At 34.5% G+C, this 22,603-nt stretch overlaps 1 protein-coding gene and 1 non-coding gene across 2 annotated transcripts in view; both read left to right on the forward strand.

Moving 5' to 3' along the window:
• Positions 1-22,603, forward strand: part of LOC136035672 (tyrosine-protein phosphatase non-receptor type 9-like) — a gene marked incomplete in the record, with an annotated part of 119,376 nt that overhangs the window by 38,185 nt on the left and 58,588 nt on the right.
• Trnaa-agc (transfer RNA alanine (anticodon AGC)) lies at positions 14,641-14,713 on the forward strand. Its single transcript has one exon. It is a non-coding gene; the product is annotated as a tRNA-Ala (tRNA).

The raw sequence follows: 22,603 nt of genomic DNA on the forward strand, positions 1-22,603 counted from the left end.
CTCTTCTCCTCTTAAAGTGTATGTAATTGGTTTTGTCGGGGAGGGTGTGCCAGAAATTACTTGTTGAGACTCCTATCTCGTTTAACCATATAGAATATACTTTTTGTCCTTAAAGTATAATCCAATGCTGACAGTTTTATTGCGTACTAAAAAATTATTGCTTCCTTGACCTTGCGCTTGGAACTGGAACTAGAGCTTGCGCTTGGGACTAGATGTTTCTCTTAGTTACCGGTACTTGAGTCAATAGTATCCTAATGTCCCATTGCTCTAGGCTCTGGAATATTTAGTACAGGTGCGGATTTCGCTAAGTGATGATGATTTTTTAGTTGACATTAGTTATGAGGAGTAGTGCTACGTTCCATGTGTGTACGTTAACCGACATAGAGATTGAGGTATTATTTTTTTTTTATTTCAAGTAAAGTTTAAGGGAGTTTCAGATCCTTTTGTCCTACTTCCTCTGTCAAAGAAAAGAAAAGGTTTGATAAAGCATTTTCGGTAAGAAATGAAAAGTTTTCGTGGATCTGTGGACATGTAATTTAATGTCAAGTGTGTAATTTGGACACTTAGTAAAAAAAAAAAAAATCCTAATAAACAAATCTTAAACAAGAAAATTAAATTTGAAAAATTAAAAATGAAAAAAAAGTATAAAAAATATCTTCTTGTCATTAAAATTGGTACACAAAATTGGGTGGGAATATCTAAAGCAAATTATAGGACATAAATTGAGTCAATATTTAAGAACCTAAAAATTGATGGTAAATTTCATAGTACACGACATTATCTTGCAAATTAAACTTTGTAATTGAGATTTTGTAATTTTTATATTCGTCTGTCATAGCAAAGATGAAGCTTTGTTCAAGCAGTATCAGAATTTGAAATGAAAATTGTCAAAGTAAACTCATTAAAAGTTCCAAAAAATTACTTAGAGCTGCTGCACACATTCAATTTTTAATTCAATTCAATTCAATTCAATTTATTCAAAAAGAAAAGAAAACACATAACAACAATAATAATAAAGATCCTAGAAGCGAACTTGTTAAGGACCAAAACAACAAAAAATTGTAAATGAAAAAGAGAGAGAAGAAAAAAAAAAGAAAAGAAAAGAGAAAACAAGGGTAATTAAAGCAAATTGAACAACATTTAGAGAAATATAATATCAAGATTTTAGTACATTGTTATATAGCGTCCGAAAACTTGTGGATAGCTCGACACTGGAGGGTATTACATTCCATTGAATTATAGATTTATAAATTGGGGATCGCTGGGCAGAACTAGAGATACACCTGGGGACAATGAAGGAACGGTTGGATGAACGGAGACAGTGGCCTTCAGAATTATTACTATTAAAATAAGTTAATAAGTGGGGAGGAAGATTTTTATGGTAAGCGGAGTATGCAAGGGATAGATTTAACTTTTTGATGATTTGTTCAAAAGGGATAATACCAAAATCGGAGTACAAGTCCTTGGTGGGATATAGTCGTGGCAACCGAAAAACTGCTTTGACGGCACGGTTTTGTGCAGATTTTAATTTATTGGTAACTGAAGGATAAGTATTGCCCCATACAGATCCGCAGTATGAGATATATGGGTAAATAAAAGAATAATAAAGGGTGACAAGGATATCGGGAGGAAGAAAATAATTCACACGATTAATTATACTTACCTGCCGCAAAATTATGGCTCTGATATAGGACACATGTGTTGCAAATGATAGGCAGGAGTCTATGTGGACACCAAGAAACTTGGCAACTTCGACCTGCGGGAGGAGATTGGTAGAATAATTTAGGCCAAGTGCTGGCTGAACTTCATTTTTTTTGTAAGGGGTTTGAAATAATACCACATGACTTTTCTTGCTGTTAATGGTCATGCAGTTAACGAGACACCACTCCTGTACTCTATTCAGAAGGTTTTGAGTAGAGGTGACGACGGATGGTAAATTAGGACCGGCGATGAAAAAGTTGCTATCGTCAGCAAAAAGTACTGGGTGCACTGATGGGCCCAGGTCCGTAATCAAATCATTAATATAAAGGAGAAAAAGTATTGGACCAAGAACAGAGCCCTGTGGGACGCCCCTCCGGACAGGTAGGGGATGTGAAGTCACCCCGCCCAGTCTCACACTCTGTACTCTACCAGAGAGATAAGAGCCGAACCATGAGAAAGGAACTCCGCGAATCCCTAGGTTATTGAGTTTACTTAATAAAACACTGTGATCAACCATGTCAAAGGCCTTTGAAAAATCCAGAAATAAGCCCAATACAGTATTTTTAAGGTCAAGTTGGGAACGTATAAACTGTGTGGCGTCTATTAGTGCATGAGCAGTTGAAAATTTGGCACGGAAGCCATATTGATGAGGAGAAATCAACGAATCTGATGACTGATTCCCAAATACAAAGGGAGAAAGACGTCGGAATATAATTCTCTCGAGCACCTTAGATATAACTGAGAGAAGTGAGATTGGACGATAATTGCTTATCTCAGACGGATCGCCTTTTTTATGAATCGGGATAACAATTGCTGATTTAAATATTTCTGGGAAGACTCCATTGGTCATAGACAGGTTTGCTATGTGCACAATGGGTTCACAAATATAGGAAGATACGGTCCTAAGAAGCTTATTACTTATGCCAAAGAAGTCAGGTGTACTACTATTAGAGAGAGATTCGATAACTTGAAGCACCTCTTTGCGATCAGTTGGAGAGAAAAACATGGATCTGGGATTCTTGCTAGGGTGTACTGACTGTGAGAAGGAACAGGAGTTAGCATTTGGAATATTAGTGAAATAATTATTAAAAGCATCCGGTACTAAAATTGGGTCAATTAATCTGCCACTGATGTCCCTAAGGTTAATAGGAACAGATCTTGAATTCCTTTTTTTTGAAAGGATTTCATTTATTGTAGACCAAATTTTTCCCTTTGCAGTGAGAGATTTTTGAATAATAATAATTTTTCTTTGCTTCCCGGATGAGTTTGGTATAGCCTATATGTTTTTGTATTTTTTTATAATTAGTCAGGTCAATAACGCTACTGGTTTTGCAAGCTAACTTATATAGGTCATTTTTTCGGTATGAAGAGATTATCAGGCTATTTGACATCCAGGGGCGTATATGGGTAGTTTTTCGGTTTGATTTACGAACTGGAAAGGTTGAACTAATAAGATCACTCAATCCCTGTGTAAAACTACTTGTGGCTGAATTAACATCCTGACAATCCAAAGTCTTGGACCAGTCGAAGGATTTCAAACAATCCGTGAACCGGTTCATATTCACAGTATTATATATTCTATTAGACGTAGGGGTATTAGTTCTACGGGGTTGAGTAGCTGATAGGGAGGGTAAGGAAAGATAGATTGGAAAGTGATCTGACAGGTCAGAAAATATTATTTTGGAGGACAGGTGGTTTCCCAGGGAAGTGGATACAAAAATGTTATCAATTAAAGTAGCGGTAGACCTCATGGGATCAACTCTAGTAGGAAAAAGGATTGTGGGAAGAAGACCACTTGAGGTAAATGTTTCAAAGAAGGTATCACTATCATTGTTATTGCTAACATTTAATAAATTACAATTGAAGTCCCCAAAAACTATTGCCTTCTTTTGTGGTAAATTAATAAAACTAGAAAAATCATCAAACTGATTACAAAAGAAAGGTGTCGGAAATGAGGGTGGTTTATAAAATAACGAAAAAATAAAAGAATTCTCGTCTACACTTATGTCGACGATTATTGAATAAATGCATCTATTATTTATAGGTTGCGAGAACAAGAATTCACAATCGAATAGTCTGGTGAATTTTAGACTTGATCGGATGTAAAGAGAAATGCCACCAGAGGACTTGGTTAATTTTCTTTCAATATGAATAGCTTGAAAGCCAGTGAGGGAAAATTCATTAGTATCATCAATTTCTGAAAGCCACGTCTCTGTTATTCCAATTACGTCGAAAGGGCAGTAACCATTTGTTAAAATTAAATCTTTAAAATTAGCCCACTTATCCCGTATGCTTCTGATATTAAAGCAAATTACATTAAGTTTGGTTTCTTCCATTAGCTTAGGTTTCACATTTTTCACAAAATCAAAAGTGTCGAGATATTTACAATTAATTTGGTTTAAAGGGCTATCGGGGCTAGCTAAGGTGTTGGTGGACAGATTATTTTGGTCATCGTAATAATTAAAAACATCATTATTGCACAGTGACAAATTATTAAGAAACGTAAAATCTTGTAAAGTACTTGTGTTTGTTTGACTGTTCATTTGTTAAGCAGTAGTTTCTGTGCTTCTGGGCATTTATACGAATAACAGGGGTGGTCGGAGGAGCCACAGAGAGCACATTTCATGACAAGTTGACACGGGTTTTCTTTGGAGTTCTGGTGGTCACCAGCGCATTTAGAGCATCTCGGGGAAGTTTTACAGTTATTTGCAGTATGGCCGTAGCACTGGCATTTGTAGCACTGGGTAGGCAAAAACTTGTACTCAGTTATAGGTAGACGCTCGTAACCAATAACAAGGGGATTCTCAGTGGCATAGTTTAGGTGGTCACGTGACTCAAACTTTAATCGAAAAGACCTCGTACTTCCTAACTGAACAACTTCTATACAGTTATTAGCGAGATCGCATAGGTCACTTTTAGATGTTCCGTCAGGCACTCGGCGTACTATACCGAAAAAGGCAGGACTCTTCACTTTAGCATTAATGGATTGGTCTGCTTTGCTTAATGCATCTGCCAAAGTATTGGCGGCACCCTTGTCCGACAGAACTACTTGCCATGCATCCCTCCTAGGCGGAAACTGGTATAATTCAAAATTGGTAAAAAAAAATTACCAAAGGAAAGTTGATTCGTTCTTGATTGAATATTGTATTTTAATTGCATATATAATTTTCTGACTGTGAAGGGAAATTACTCTTTTTTTGGCACGCAGTTGGTAAACAACATTGCTCCCAAGTCGCAATATTAAAGACAGAAAAATTCGAACTTTATATTGTATAATCAGTTTTTATGGTACTTGATATTTACCAAGTGACATATAGCGATCGCAATTTCTGTCTGTCTGTCTGTCTTTCTGTCGGTTCAGGTTTTGCTACTTCGGGCACTTCCAAATAAGCTAGGACGATAAAAGTTGGCAGGCGTATCAGGACCGGACTAGATTAAATTAAAAATAGTCGCTTCAACGATTCGACCATCTGGGGGGGGGAGAGATATTTTTAACTTATGGTATTTTCATTAAGATCTGGGTGATCAGATCTTAATGAAATTTGATATTTAGAAGGATCTCGTGTCTCAGAGCTCTTATTCTAAATTCCGACCGGATCCGGTGACATTGGGGGAGTTGGAGGGGGAAACCGGAAATCTTGGAAAACGCTTATAATGGAGACATCGGGATAAAACTTGGTGAGAAGAATAAGTACAAGTCCTAGATACGTGATTGATACAACTGGAACGGATCCGCACTCTTTGGGGTGTAGGATGGGGGGGTATTCGGAAAAATTCGAAAAAAGTAGGTATTTTTAACTTACAAACGAGTGATCGGATCTTAATGAAATTTGATATTTAGAAGTACCTCGTAACTCAGAGCTCTTATTTTAAATACCGACGGGATCCGGTGACACTGGAAGGAGTTGGAGGGGGAAACCGGAAATCTTGGAACACGCTTAGAGTGGAGAGATCGGGATGAAACTTGATGGGAAGAATAAGCACAAGTCCTAGATACATGATTAAAATAACCGGTGGATCTGCTCTCTTTGTGGGAGTTGGGGAGGGGGGATGATTCGGTAATTCAGAAAAATTAGAAAAAATGAGGTATTTTTAACTCACGAGCGGGTGATCGGATCTTAAGGAAATTGAATATTTAGAAGGACTTCATGTCTCAGAAATCTTATTTTAAATCCTGACCGGATCAGGTGGCATTGGGGGAAGTTGGAGGGAGAGACCGGAAATCTTGGAAAACGCTTACAGAGGTCGGGGTGAAACTTGGTGGAAAGAATAAGCACAAGTCCTAGATACTTGATTAACATAGCTGCACTGGATCCGCTCTCTTCGGGGGAGTTGGGGGTGGGGGTAATTCGGAAAAATTAGGAAAAATTACATATTTTTAACTTACGAACGGATGATCAGATCTGAATGAAATTTAAGTATTTAAAAAGACCTCGTATTTCAGAGCTCTTATTTTAAATCCCGACTGGGTCCGGTGATATTGTTGGGAGTGGGAGGGGGAAATAGAAAATCTTGGAAAAAGCTTAGAGTGGAGAGATCGGGATGAAACTTGGCGGGAAGAATAAGCACAAGTCATAGATACGTAATTGACATAACTGGACCGGATCTGCTCTCTTTGGGGGAGTCGGAGGGGAGGATTTCCAGGGTTTTGATGAGTTCAGTGCTTCTGGACGTGCTAGGACGATGAAAATAGGTAGGCGTTTCAGGGACTTGCACAAATTGACTTGATAACAGTCGTTTCCCCGATTCGACCATCTGGGAAGGGGCTGGAAGGAGGGGACATCATGAAAATGGAGGTAGGGTTATCTTACGAGGTAATCGAATCTTAATGAAACTTGATATATATAAAGATCCCATGTCTCAAATGTTCCATTTTCAATTCGGGTCCGATCCAGGAACATAGTGGATGGAGGGGGGAAACGTAAATCTTGGATGAAACTTACTGGAAATATTAAGCACAAGTTCTAGGTATGTGATTGACATAACCGGACCAGATTCACTATCTTTAGGGAAGTTGGGGGGGGGAGTTCTAGTATTTTGGCAAGTTCGAGAATAAGTACAAGTTATAGATACGTGATTGACATAAGCGGACCGAATCCGATTTTTTGGGGGAGTTGGAGGAATTTCTGGGGGAATCGGATTTTTTTGGGGGAGTTGGAGGGTTTGGTGAGCTCAGTGCTTCTTGACGTGCTAGGGCGATGAAATCATTAACTCTAGTACCGAGTCTAATTTTAGGTCCTGACCTCGTCACAAGTGCCATGTGACTCTTGTCTCTTGTTTATTTTATTGTGATTTAATGACAAACAACTTGGACGAATTCAGGTGAAAAACGATTACAATAATTACCAAATTTTAAGTAGATAAATGTAAAAATCCTTAAGTCACAAAAAACGCCTTTCTCCAAATGAACTAAAAAGGAAAAAATATTATTTTCTTGTTATGAAGAAAAATAGAGATTTATAGTTTTAGCCAATAGTTTTAGATCCAACAAACTAAAAATAGAGATTTTTCATTTACTATAGCAAACCATCGGTCGAAGCCAATAGTTTTAAATCCAACAAACCAAAAACAGAGATTTTTCATTTACTATAACAAACCATCGGTTGAAGCCAATAGTTTAAATCCAACAAACCAAATTAGTCAAACCAAACATAGAGATTTTTCAATTACTATAAAAAACCATTGGTTGAAGCCAATGTTTTTAAACCCAACAAACCGAAAATAGAGATTTTTCATTTACTATAACAAACCATCGGTTGAAGCTGATGGTTTTAAATCCAACAAACCAAATTAAATGTTAATTTTTCGGATACGCGCAGTAATTTTTAATTTTTATTTGTCTTTTTTTTGCAAATGTTTCTTATTTAAATCAGTGATAAATACATTTTACTAGAAGACGTTTTGATATGTTGAAATTGTATTTTTATATACTACTATTCTAGCAATTTTAATAGAACTCGAGAGGTAACCCCAACTCCTTTAATGGTAACTAGTTCTACTGCCAGCTCTGGTTCCCCGATTTTGTCTCCCTTAAGTTTTAAAGGAATGACTATAACTCTAACGATAACTTGTTCCTAACTCCTGAAAAGAGGTACCATTTTTTGCTTAAATTTCTGCCTTTACTCTGTAGAATGTCAAGTCATGATACCAGCATCTTTTTTTTGTAGTTAGTCCGCAGTCGTAATACTACCCAGGGTACCTCCAGGTCAGATTTTTTTTTAAATTAATAATCGTGTAGTATTCATTTGAAACTGAAATACCCTGTTCGATTAGTCGCACGAAATTAAGCGAGTCCAAATCATATGAAAACATCCTCAGTGATTTTTTTTTTGTAAGAAAGAATCCTGAAGTGTTTAATGTTTCTACTATCTAAAAACCAGGAAAAAATATACTCATTGTAGTGTGTTTTCAGTAAAGCGCTGGTTTTGCATAATTCTTCATATATAAGGGAGTATCATGAGTCAATTTGTTCATTATTATTATGATTATTATTGTTATTATTAAGGGTGCGGACTCATAAAACTAAGTTGAGGCTCATGCTGCAAAGGTTCTTTGCCCTCAAAGCCATTCCCCCTGAAAAATTAACTTCACTAACCGCTGGGTTATTGGTGCCCTGGAAAGGGTATGCCTATGTGTTTTTTTTAGAAGAGCCATCCTTGGCAGTGCAATTACGTCTGCCATTGTTTACCTCCATCAGGAAAAGTTTTGCCATCATTTGAGTAATTTTAACACATTTTCCTGTTTCTTTATTTGATTGGATGCAACTTGTAGGAATTGTTGACAACATTGTCAAAATGTTGTGCTACTTATTTATTTAATAAACAAAAACAATTGTTTTCAAATACAAGTAAGGAGCGGTAGATGCGTAAAGAGCTGTGGGATGAGGAGGGGGTGGCCTGCTTCAGACAGGTAATAATTTCTGTTCGTTTAAGTCGTTCCTTACTTTTATTTGAAAAATAACTTGTTTTTATTGATTTTTGATCACTTTTCATATCATGCCCATACCTATCCAAGGTATGATGGGGACAAAGGGTGTAATAAACCCCCATTGCTGGGTAGCGCAAACTTTTCCTGAGGATTAACACAATTTATCTGGCTCTAATTCCTTTTAAGTAGTAACGAGTGACTAAAATGATTAAATGTATATATAAGTGACAGAAGATTAGCTAGAATGAATATGAAGCTGATGCCATTTTACGAATGAAAAAACTTAGCTGCAAAAAGTTTCTTCTTTTTTCGTAAATGTGGCTAACTTGTTTCCGGCTCGCAACTATTGTTGGGTGACTTAAAACAAATTTCATGTGTTTCGAATTGCCATAACAATTAGATTCTTTTAATATATATATATATATATATATATATATATATATATATATATATATATATATATATATATATATATATATATATATATGCTTCAAAATTTTTCTAAAGTTCTGATTATTATAAGCATGAGTTATACCTTACATTTCGTTGCCACATACCTTGGACCCTAGGACCGCCTGCGCCTTTTGCGGCACCCAAGGCATGAAGGGGAAGCCTCCAATCATCCTTTGGGTTGCAGCTGCAATGATATCCCCATTGTCTGGTTAAACAGAAGTATGCAAATTATATAGGTCCCTCTAATAGGTCTAGCGCATTGTATTCCTGGATCTTCCCCGACTACAACTTCCCGACGGTTGCCAATGTATTTCCTTTCATTAATCATATCCATGGGCGCGCTGATTTTGTCATTAAGGGTTCGGTCTGCGGCTCGATCTTGAGATTACAGTTGCGATTTATTTTCCCTTGAGGTATCCTCAAAGTCCTGGATACGAGTTGCAGACTCATAGCCCAATCCTCCTCATCCTCCAATCCTCCTGGATACTTGGGCCTGGCGTCCCAGTCCCAAGTATAATTGTAATAATTGTTTAAGAAAAAGATAAACACAAAACCTCATGTTTCCAACCGAACTTCATAAGAAAAGTTCTAGGAACATTTGCTCCCCTCCTCTTGGGGAAATCCCAGACAGCATTCAAGAAATTCACCCACCTGCCCATCGTGTATGCCGGTTAGCATGCGAATGTAATTTTTTAATTTACAAAGAAAACATCCTACAATAAGAAAGGATCTTTCACCTGTATTCAGGCTTAGCCGAAATGAAGAGATAGAGGTTAATTTATCCCCCCCGACCCAGGCCATCTTCTTTATTTACCTGAATGTTCACGGGTAGTTAGATAATTTAGATATACAAGCGCACTTTTTGTCACATTAGCCAAGCCCCGTCCCCGCCCCCCTTACGCAATGACCCATAGGCCCTTCTCCATAATAGCTGATACGAAATTATACATAACTGTTCATAGATTTATCAAATATAGAGTGAATCAACTTAATTAGGTGAAGTTTAAAGAAAGATTCTAAATTAACCGTTTATTTTATATGGATCAGATGACTCTTCAGGGACGAATGGGGCACCATGTGACATTGATGTCTGTGAAGTTTGGAAGCTCAGTATATAATTTTCAGTAATTTTTAAACGGATATGTAATCCAAGAATTTCTAATCAATGGCAACTTTGCCCTCTTTGGGTCAAATTCGTAATATAGTGCCACAATATAGCAGAAAATGCCACTTTGCTGTGGCTTAACCCTTTTGGCTACCTAAAAAGGTCACTATAACTTTTGTTATGAACTGTCTCCCGATTTTCTAGGACCATTTTTTGAAACGATAACATCTGGGCAGAGAATAATAATAGTAATAATAAAAAGTAGATTATTTTGACGTATATATTATTAACAAAACACCTTTTTTAAAGTTGTGGTTACTATCTGCTCAGGTCGCTCATTGTTAACAGCTTGTTATCACGAACGGTTTCATTTATTTTTCCTCCTAATTAGTTCTTTTTAGAACTATCATGCCTATTAGATCTACCTTACTCCTGTAAGGGGCGAGTTCAACACATTCGAGTGTAGTTTTTGGCCAAGAATCTTTCCAGAATGGGTAAAGCAATCCTGGGGTTGATGTAGCAATTTTGAGGGAGAGGTAGTAAAAACCCAAAATCTATTTGATAACTTGAAAAAGAAGTGCCAAAAAATATGGAAATAATATTTTTTTAGAGATGTGGGCCCTGAGTCGCTTCCCGTGCAAAATTTTCTGGGGGATATTTTTCCCTTGTTGCAACAGTGATCTTGGTGGTTCTCTGTGGCATTGTGTTCAGTTAAAAGACAATGATCCTATCATAGGGGTAGTATGCTAAGGGATATATTGAGTTCTCAATTAGTTGAACCCCCTCTCTAAGCCTAATAATCCACTTCCGTCTCTAATTTGTCTCTAGTTTCGTGAGTTGAAAGATTCCGGATATTCTGGAATTCGTTCAGTTAGGATTGGTTCTTCTAAGCGTAAACATGTGTGATGACAAGGAAAGTTTTTTTTTTCTTTTTAGTTCAAATAAAAAACAAAATAAACTGTGAGTACAGAAGCTGCAGAATAAACAAACAATTTTGACAGTGCTTGCTACTTATAAAATTTAGCATTTTTTCGAGTGAATTTTCTAAGGAATGTTTTGACACCCAAAAGAATAAATAATTTTGCAACTATACATAAAGAGGGGGTATTCCAGCCTCGCTATTGTGTTAAGGAGTAAATGGCGATATCTAGGAGCAAAATGTTAAGCATTATACTTCTTACATCTCTTCGTTCACTAATATTTTTCACGGCCGTGTTTTGTATGTTTGGCCTTTTTTTTTATACCGGCATTTGAAATTACGGAAATTTCTATAAAATTACATAGCATCACTAAGTAAATACTCGATTGATGCAAATACACTCAATAAAAATTAAAGGGAGGGGGGCTGAAATTTCTACCTAGAAAGGGACGTGTTACAAACTTGTGAACTGTCATATGTGCATATATGACTTAACAATAATTGGTTTACTCTTACAAAAAAATAAAGAAGAATTATGTGATTTCATATCTCATTTTTTTCTCTCTCTTGTCGTAATTTATATATACATACATAAATATATATATATATATATATATATATATATATATATATATATATATATATATATATATATATATATATATATATGTAAGTATATATTTAGTATGTATATGTGTGTATGTGTTGTATATGCAGTATATAACGTATTTAATCCACGCAAAGCTATGTGAAAACAGAAGGATATGCATACTTTCAGAAATTTTCACCTTGATTCTACCTGAATTAAAACGTTTAACTCGAATGCAACGTTTTAAACAGTTCTTGGTAACGAACTGTAATAAGGACAAAAAAATAAAGAAGAAAAATGTGATTTCATGTCTCATTTTTTTCTCTCTCTTGTCGTAATTTATATATACATATATATATATATATATATATATATATATATATATATATATATATATATATATATATATATATATATATATATATATATATATATATATATATAATGTAAGTATATATTTAGTATGTATATGTGTGTATGTGTTGTATATGCAGTATATAACGTATTTAATCCACGCAAAGCTATGTGAAAATAGAAGGATATGCATACTTTCAGAAATTTTCACCTTGATTCTACCTGAATTAAAACGTTTAACTCGAATGCAACGTTTTAAACAGTTCTTGGTAACGAACTGTAATAAGGAGCGACCCAGGCTCAATAATAACTGAAACTCTAAAAAAGGAATTTTGATACCAATAGATACATCAAAAGAATAGGATTTTAAAGCTGATTTTAAATATATCAGTTTCTTTAAGTTTAGTTATACCCATCAAAGGTTACGAGCCTTAGGAAATTTGCCTTTTTTCCGAAAAAGGGGGAAACGCCCCCTAAAAATCATAGAATCTTAATGATAATCACACCATTAGATACAGAGTATCAGAGAACCTTGTGTAGAGGTTTCTAGCTCCTATCTGCAAAAAATGTGGCAATTGTATTTTTTGGCAGAAGAAAGATCACGGTTGCGTGTTTATTTTTTGTTTTTTTTCCAGGGGTGGTCGTATCGACCCAGCGGTCCTAGAATTTCGCGAGAAATTAAAAGATCTAGTGCCCTTTCTAAGCGACGGAAAGAATTGGAGGGTAACTAGGCCCCATCCCACGCTCATTTCCTTTCGAATGAGCCATTTCGCGATATTCAAGTACCACTGGGTCGATACGATCACCCCTGAAAAAAAAAACACACTACAACAAATAAATACGCATCCGTTATCTTTATTCTAGCAAAAAAATCCACATTTTTGGAGATAGAAGCTTGAAACTTCTATAGTATGGTTCTCTGATACGCTGATTCTGATGGTGTGGTTAGGTTAGATTATGTTGGTAGACTAAGCTTGATGATATTGGACTAAACTTACATATTTGAAATCATTATAAAAATCCGATTCCTTCGATGTATCTATTGGTATAAAAATTCCGTTGAATTTTTATTTCTTAACGTAAGTTTTAATTTTATATATTGAAGAATGTATATATTCTTGTTTAGCTTTCATGACATCAAATGTAATAAACACCGAAATCGAAAATTTTGACTATAAAAGAAATAATTTGTTCGTTTTGAAGTCAGGGTTTATGATGTTTGTCCCAAAAATCAGCGTAATATCCGACAATTTTAAATACGTTTTTGGTCTAAAGGCCTAAGGACTTTCTATTATTAGTTTCAAGCTGATCAAAAGAGTCTGATGGTGTCTTTGGAAGAAATGAAAATCAACACTTTTTTGTATAATCCTTATTATTTTAGTATTATTGTTATTTATTCTTTTTTTTTTATTTCTTATTCGTAATCCTACTATCCGTATTTTTTCTTTTTGTATTATTCGTACTTTAACACTACTTGAACTCTTTAAAGAATTTTCAAGATATTGCTTAAAAATTTTCAACAATTTTAACAAATCGTGAATTTGTTGTTGAGATTAAATTATTTATTAATAATCTATAATGAGTGACGTCATATTTGAGGCATTTTTAGGTTATTTGTGAAGATAAATACATTACAGGAAGCTAAAAGGTTCTTAAGATATTTGAACTGCTTGAAGTTCAAGCAGTATTTGAAGTTCTGTTCGATTGGTTTTATTATTGATTATAATAACAATTTTTTACATTTTTGCCGGTTTTCAGGGATTGAAATTTTGAAAATTTGCTATTCATATTTTGTAGTCTCCCATAGGGCTGTAGATATCGTCGTCCCAATCCTGCTAAAACCTTGAATTCTAATGAACATCAGTCGCCCATTTCATTGTAGTAAATAAGAATATTTAATTGTAAGAATATTTTGAATATATATAATGAAAAGAGAAATCACCAATGCAACAGCACAAACACATTAAAAAAAAGGAAGACAGAAGGAGAAAAGGAAGACTATTTTCATACATTAGTGATTAATATAGATCAGCACTTGAATGAGGCCTTAACCCTACTCATCCATACAATCACATAGGTCAAACAGCATAGCCATACACAATCAACCATAAAGAATAATCCATGGACAGGCAGTCATGTTGTCAATAAGTATAAGTTGTCATTTACCAAACAATAAAAACAGTAAAGACAAATAATTCAGAGGCAACAACCCAACGCAAGGGCTCATCAGGAGAATACACACTTGCCTACAGGGTTTCGGCACTCTAAATTCTCTACCCAGGCAAGTGGCGTGCCTACCATAAAATCCCTATGGTATCCCCATGTTAGGTATCACCCCCAAAATATATGCCTATAAAAAAACAAGCAAATGTAGAACAACCAAATAACACCAAAACAAGCTTATCCTACCCTAATTCTGGCTCTCATGTATTGAAGTTACCTATTCACAATCTATATCGAAACTAAACAATATATATATATATATATATACATACATATACATGAATAAATAAGCAAATTGAAGTAAATATATGAATTGTCAGTGTTTCTGTCAAATGGTCGATCACTATTAATGCTAATGCTACCAGATAAGGGGATGTAGCTCAGATGGTAGAGCGCTCGCTTAGCATGCGAGAGGTACGGGGATCGATGCCCCGCATCTCCATTTTTTTCTAAAAAGAATTGAGTATGAAATCTAAGTATGCTTTGTGCGTTAGATTTAATAGAGAAAAATCATTGTAATGTTTTTGATCACTCAGATTTATGTGTAGTACCATTTCTCCTCACTGAAAGGGTAGTAAATATTCATGATGTATAAATTTTAACTATTAACTGTCAGCGAATTTAACTATTATTTATTAGTATTTAACTATATATTTAACTATTAGTGTATTTAACTATAAGTTTATTTGAATTGACAAAATGATAGAATACGATTGTTAGGTTTACATTAACTGGCGAACCATAATAACCTAAATGCTATAACGTGTTTTGAAAAAAAAAAACTTGTGTGGTAAGAATAATGTGTCATATAACAGTGATTTATGAATGATAAATATTATAAAGATTTACACTAATAGTATAAGTTTAATGCAAAAATAAAATTGTCGGAATTCTGGACAAGATTTTTTAAACCTTAAAAATAAACTCGACAAAAAAATTATTATTGGAGTTACAATAGTCCAAAACTCTACGGGAAGTTTTTGAGGATTTGAAAATTAGAAAATATCTAACGCGTTTTTTTATGGGTAACAGTGGTAAGTCTATTTTTTCGGTAGGACTACCTGGCCTCATAAAAAATGTGAAGATTTTTTTTTTGGCTCATCTAGGAGCTGCTACTTTTTAAAGCGAATTTTTTATGTTCCCTAGTTCAATACAATGGAAGTTGTCCACCCTTTTCACAGTCATTTTGAAAGCGGAACACATCATTCTCTGATTTTCGAACCATAATTCTAAAAAATAAACGGAAATAATTCTAAAAAATAAACGGAAATACTTCTAAATTCAATATTTTTTAGAAATAATTCTAAAAAATAAACGAGAGAATTATTTTTTAGAAATAATTCTAAAAAATAAACGGCGATAAAATCAGCATTCTTTGAAACTCGAACGTGAATTTCAAGTTAAAAGTAGCGTCCTCATGGAATTTTGAAATACACATAGTTTTCCTTATTTTTACCCGCCATTTCTTAATATTCTTCAATCGTACCAGTGTTTCAGATAGAATGAAATTGAGGTTTTTGTAGATATTATTTAAAAAAACAAGATTTTTGAGCTGAAAGCAAGGACCACCATTAAAACAAACTAACAGAAATTGTTCTGTATATGACGAGAATTGCCCCTCCTCTCCCTGCCCCCTCCTTAACCCTTGCTATTTATGCTAAAGGTTTTTTAGTGGTTTAAAAAGTTTTTTTTTTTAATTCAAGGCCCTTGTGTATCAGCAGTTGGTCATTAAGAATCGGGACAAAAATAAAAATCTAGCGCAAAGAGCAAAGAGTTTAAGAGGGTTTAATCTTTAATGTTGCTCGGTAATTTCAGTTCAAAAAAACTTTACTTTCATTTGCTTTCTGATCGTTTTCCAAATTAAAGGCAGGCCTAACCAAGATATAATGTGGGCTACTGGCACCATAATGTGGACTACGGGCTACCGTTACCATAATGTGGACTATGGGCTACCGGTACCATAATGTGGACTACGGGCTACTGGCACCATAATGTGGAGTATGGGCTACCGGCACTATAATGTGGACTACGGGCTACCGGCACCATGATGTGGACTACGGGCTACCGGCACTATAATGTAGACTACGGGCTACCGGCACCATAATGTGGGCTACGGGCTACAGGCACCATGATGTGGACTACGGGCTACCGGCACCATAATGTGGACTACGGGCTACCGGCACCCGCAATTCCTTACTTTTAAACTGTATATATCCGTAATCGTAAATTGATTGGTAGCGTCCCACTTTTTCTGTAGTTCTGCTTAAGGATTAAAATATCTGATTGTAATTATAATCTTGGACAGAACTTGAATATCTAGTCAAAATTTTTTTATGTACAGTAACCCAACCCTTCTCATCCAAGAAACCTTCTGGTAAGATTCTTGATGCCCCACCTCACCTTTTCCACCTCTCTGCCGATAGGCATGTGAATTTATTACTTTATTCTATATAAAGAAAGATATTCGAAATGAAAAGGGAACGGTTACCCCGCACCAATAATAATGGTGTAGACTAAAAATATTCCCGGGAATTGAGAGGGATTAAATATTAGTTTCTACCCCCTCACCCCCCCAAAAAAAAACACTCTGTCTATATGTATCTGAAAATTCAATTAGGGTACCATAGGAGTAGCCAAATCACCCCCAGGCCTAAACAAAATATGTTGTAAACTACAGGCCCCATAAACACCAAATTTCTTGCTGTTAAATTGTATATATCAATAATGATGAAATAATTATAATTACATTTTTTAGTTTAGGTGCATTTAAACATTGTATATTAATAGAAAATTTGCTTTTTTGACTTTTTAAATAAGTTTTTTAAATATTTATTTTTATCTCTTTTGTTTGGATTATGTTATATATATATATATATATATATATATATATATATATATATATATATATACACACACACATATATATATATATATATATATATATAATATATATATATATATATATATATATATATATATATATATATATATATATATATATATATATATATATATATATATATATATATATATATATATATATATATATATATATATATATATATATATATATATATATATATATATATATATATATATATATATATATATATATATATATATATATATATATATATATATATATATCTTTTCGCCAAGTCACTCGATCAAAATTTTTAGATGTCCAATTTATTCAGCATAGTCGAAAAACCCAATAAATATGTCTTTTAGGATGACTTAATCCCCCACAGCTCCTGGGGGAAAGGCTGCAAGCTCTGAACTGTGACCATTGTTTACATATAGCATGGATTATTTGAAATTATACAGACGTTTTCAGGGGGATTTTTCAGGTGGAGGGGGGGGGGCAGGAGGAGGAGGGGGTTACGTGGTAGGATCTTTCCAAGGAGGAATTTTTCAACATTATTTAAAAAACAATCAGAAATTAAATCAAAAAATAAGTTTTTTCAACTGAAAGTAAGGAGCAACATTAAAATTTAAAACGAACAGAGATTATTACTTATATGAAGGGTTTCATCCTTTCGTCAATGCCTCGCTCTTTACGCTAATTTTTTTTTAGTACTTTCAAAGAAGCTATTTATTCTAATTAAACCCTTTGTGATTCAGGGATCATTCTTAAGAATAGGAACAAAATTCGAACTTTAGTGCAAAGAGCGAGGTATTGACGAGGGGGCGAACCCCTCATATACATAATAATTTCTGTTCGTTTTAAGTTTTAATGTTGCTCCTTACTTTCAGTTGAAAAAACTTGTTTTTCTTATTTAATCTTTGTACTTCAGTCGATCTCAACTGACAATCCCTTATAATTAATAAAACATTCCGAAGTGCTCTACAATTACTCAACCATTGCTTAAATCTAATGAAATTGAGCAAGAGTCAATATTCTTTTTTCAAAACTCTTATTTTCTAGCGTTAACTTGTAATCCCTTAAATTCAATAAAAAATAACATTATTTATCGAGATTCGTTAACTATCATGATCCAACTTGAAGATTTTCCTGCATAAAATGTATTTTATCTTAATGCCCTCTGTAGGAAATGTATTTTTCTACAAAATGATATATCTAGGAATTCTCGAACCCATTTTGTCTTAGAACTGTGAGCAAAAATTAAATTTTCAGCTCGCATAAGCATAGACATCTATACAACGCGAATGCGTTGGATTTGCATTGTATCATCTTGATCTTAAATTCTTCCTTTGTGTGCCTCACTCTCGGCTACATTGAGTGAGATTAAGGTCTTTCCCAGGGGGAGGGGATTGCCTGTATGAACATGTCGTCTTCAACGCTGATAAAACAAAAGTGTAAAATAGAATAACCTAAAATGAAATCCAAAATCAAGAAATAAAAACATTAAATATCTATAAATACAATTGTCGCTAATATGCTGAGTCACAGTAGCGACAATTATATATATATATATATATATATATATATATATATATATATATATATATATATATATATATATATATATATATATATATATATATATATTGTTGTGCTTTTCTTAACTTTTGATTTTATTTAAAGTTATTCCAGTTTTATCTTTGTTTTCTTTGCTCTGAAGACGCCTTGTTCATACAGGCGAAATATTCGCTTCGCTTTATTCTTGTCTTTTCCTTCTACTGGCCCTGGTCCCGTTGTGTTTTCTTTTCGTGAGATCTCTCTCGCTCTCTGTTTTTTGTGAAAGTGTTGCCACGTATTTTGGATGACCCATGGAGATGCGGATGACCCATTTTGACCCATGATGACCCATTTTGGATGACCCATGGAGATGTATTGTACCCATGGAGATGCGGGTACTAAGATTGTTTTGCATGCGTCGGACTGTGTGAAGAGAAGTATCGAAATCGTTTGTGTCAATCTGAATGATAGAGACAAGGCTTTGTTTTTAATGGTTTCAATCATAAGCTGATTCTTGGATGCTACTCAAATTGTGAAAATGAGAATTTTCGTCAGATTCCGTGAATGTCCAATTTGCAGGATAATGAACTGCAGGAGCTCACCATATGATCTACCATTTTCGATCTGCCCTCTTCACACTCTTTTGGGCTGTGGTACAGTAGGTTGTAGGTTATCCAAAGGAAAAAGAGTGGTGACAAGACTGTTGAGAAACGGGAATTGTGCAGGTACAGATTGCTTTTCTTGTCGAGGAGATAGAGGTTAAAGCTCGATCCTTTTGCGCAAGAAAACTTTCTTTTTATTTGCAGGAAAGTCATGTCGCCATATGTGGTAAAGATCCGCACCTCTTACACTCTTTGATGACCTCTGACGGGTTAATTTTGACACTTAAAAAAGCTTGACCTGAGTCTAGTATAGTCAGCCATTCATTGAAAACTTGACTGGTAGGTGATCAGTAAGCAGCTGAAGGTTTAGCAGCTGAATAGGGGGTAATCGATAACATAGATTGCAAGTATTGGCGTTAAGTAATTGGCAAGGGAAGGGGGGTTACTTGCGAATACATTTATACCCTCGAAAGCCTAAATATTTGCCGCCATCTGATGCTGCCTTTGAGCACCGTGCCAAGCGCGTTTACCTCCAGTTGGGCATTTTTTTTTTTTTTTGTGCAAAAACTTAGATCATATGTGGAAAATATAATTTATGGTTTACTTATGGCAGTGGCGTGAAATGTTTGAATGCTTCCTCTATGCTGTATAATCAATTCTTCTAGTTCAATAATATTCTATTTTTCTATTTTTATATTCTATTCTATTCTCTTCTATTCTATTCTATTCTATATATTCTATTTTTAATTCCGACTGAATATTAAAAATTTGGTATACTGAGCTAGTATCTTTAAAATATATTTTCCCTTCCAATTTTTTACGATTACTTTATTTTTCGTTAATACATCCGTATATTTTATATTGTTCGTCAATATGGCTTGGAACTTTCCCTTCTATACTTTGCCCAATTCGTATGATATAGAACAACGCCATTAGACCTTTTTGTGAAGTTTCAAACCGATATCCTATGAGGCCAGTATACAGGGAAATAAATATAATCCCTGTAGTTTCACTGTGGGATTTTATACACTGATTTGTATTTGTAAGTATTATAGATAGATATATAGATAAGTGTATCTTAAAGACAAATATACGGCCATGAACATAGTACAATAACATAAACGAAAGGCACAAATGACATAAAACTTTGATCAGCGATCATCATAAAACACTTAAATGAAACACTGCCTTAACTTAATACTAGTACTTAATTCTTGAAAAATAGGTCATTGAAAAGAACACTCAACATTCGGAAAAATACATAAATAAAACATCACATTTACTACATACTGAGATTTTTTATTTATTTATTATTATTTTATTTTATTTAACAAAATTTCTAGATACCTTGCTACTCTATAAATAAACTGAGGCGACGTACTATTTAAAACACCTGGAAGTATCAACTCATTATTTCCAAATATCCCTTCCCATATCGTAGAGAGGCCCTGGCACCGGCTTAAGCAATGCACTAAATAATCCTCTTTAACTCTGCTAAGCGGATGAAATCTATCTTCATTGGAACATCTTTCTTTAGAATAGTTTATAAATCTTGCATTAATTGGGAGGCAGATGGCCCTGAGCTGCATCCACAACGTCAAATATTTAGCTGGTAAATTCAGCCTAAAGTAGAACTCCTGCCCATAATGGATATCTTCCTGATTGTTTTTAAGGAATACTGTGTGAGGGGTCAGATGTTCACCAACACTATATACGGGCAGGAGGTGATATTGAGATTCCTTGTTTTGTTTCTAATAGGCCTTCTTTTTCTATTATTTATTGAGCGTCTAAGATTTGGAAAAGGCTTAGTACAGATGCAAAGGAATTGGATAATTTTAATCAATTTAAATCTGAGCATCGATTAGAGTTGCTTGGTAAATATATTTTTAAAACACATTAGAAGAATTTATTTATATTTTATTATTTATTTATTTTGTTGCAATATATTATGTTTTTTGTATAATAATTAATTATGTGGATCGTTTTGGTACATGGTTTCATCCCCTTTTCTTTTTTTTTCTCGTGATTGTTGTCTAATAGCAGAGCCTTGCAAGCTATTCTTTTGTTTTACTATTAATATGGTATATCATTGTTTTGATAATAAAAGTTGTGCTATTAGTACTACTAAGTTCGCACGTTAATGCATAGCTTACATTTCACGATATAGCTTGCAGTTGCTATTAGATGAGCATTCCAATCTTCTTTCTTCATATTTTTTATTAGTAATTTCATTTAGGCAAGGTCATGTATGTAAATATCTCATTTGCGAGAAACAGTGTAGACCTTTCAACTTGCTTTGTGGGTGTGGTCGGAAAATGTACGAATGTTTATTCTAGCTATAATTCGGACAATGGTAAGACCAAGACTAGCTAGTATTTTGCTTTAGATCTTGCGGCTTTGGGGGGGGGGGGCGTATGAATACTTGTTCTGGCTATAACTCGAACTCAAATGGCTAAATTTGATATGCTGAGGTTTTATCTTCCAAAGTTTGCTTGTTAATTAAACAGGTATATGAGATAGTTAGCAGTGGTTATCAGAAGAGCATACTAGTCTTTATTGCTCGTATTATAAGACATTTTCACTTAGGTGTGAAAATATATTAATATTCAAGGTCGTATATGTCAATCCCTAAGTTCTCGTATGTACTAATGAGTATATGATGGTATTTTTCCAGTTTCAAAGTATCCGTTACTCGCCATTTACTTGTTTTTTTTGCGCATGAAAATACCAAAAAATTTTATAGATAAAAAGATCGCTTCGATTGATCATTTCTTGATTTTGTAAAAGTGAGTCGTTTCTCGATTCGAAGTAAAATTGTTTCGAGGTCATCAGCGATTAACTCAGCTGCATACTGATTGCATTCATAACGCAACGCGGGTAGTATTATCCAATCTAATGACATTACGCGAAATTCCCTGGATGGGTAAGTTTGTTTGATAGCCTATGTAATTGAGGATCCCTCCGGTCCATGTGTTTTGCTAGGAGTGAGAAATCTGTGTAAGGATCAATAATCTGTGCTAAAAATAATCCATGGCATGAATTACGATTTTCTGAATGATCATTATCGAAAGTTTTTGTGAAACATTTCTAAGTGCAAAAAAGAAACCCAACTCAATAACGTCATGTTTGGAATTTCGAAGACTAGTAATCCCCCGCCTCCCTTGCCGATTATTTAACGCCATTACTTTTAATCAACCTTATCGATTACCCCATATTCCGTTGCTAAACCTTCAGCTGATTACTGATCACCTATCAGGTAGGTTTTTGATGAATGGCTCCTTGGCTATACTAGACCCAGGTCTTGCCT

Source organism: Artemia franciscana, chromosome 14, assembly GCF_032884065.1.
Source record: "Artemia franciscana chromosome 14, ASM3288406v1, whole genome shotgun sequence".
Lineage (NCBI taxonomy): Eukaryota > Metazoa > Arthropoda > Branchiopoda > Anostraca > Artemiidae > Artemia > Artemia franciscana.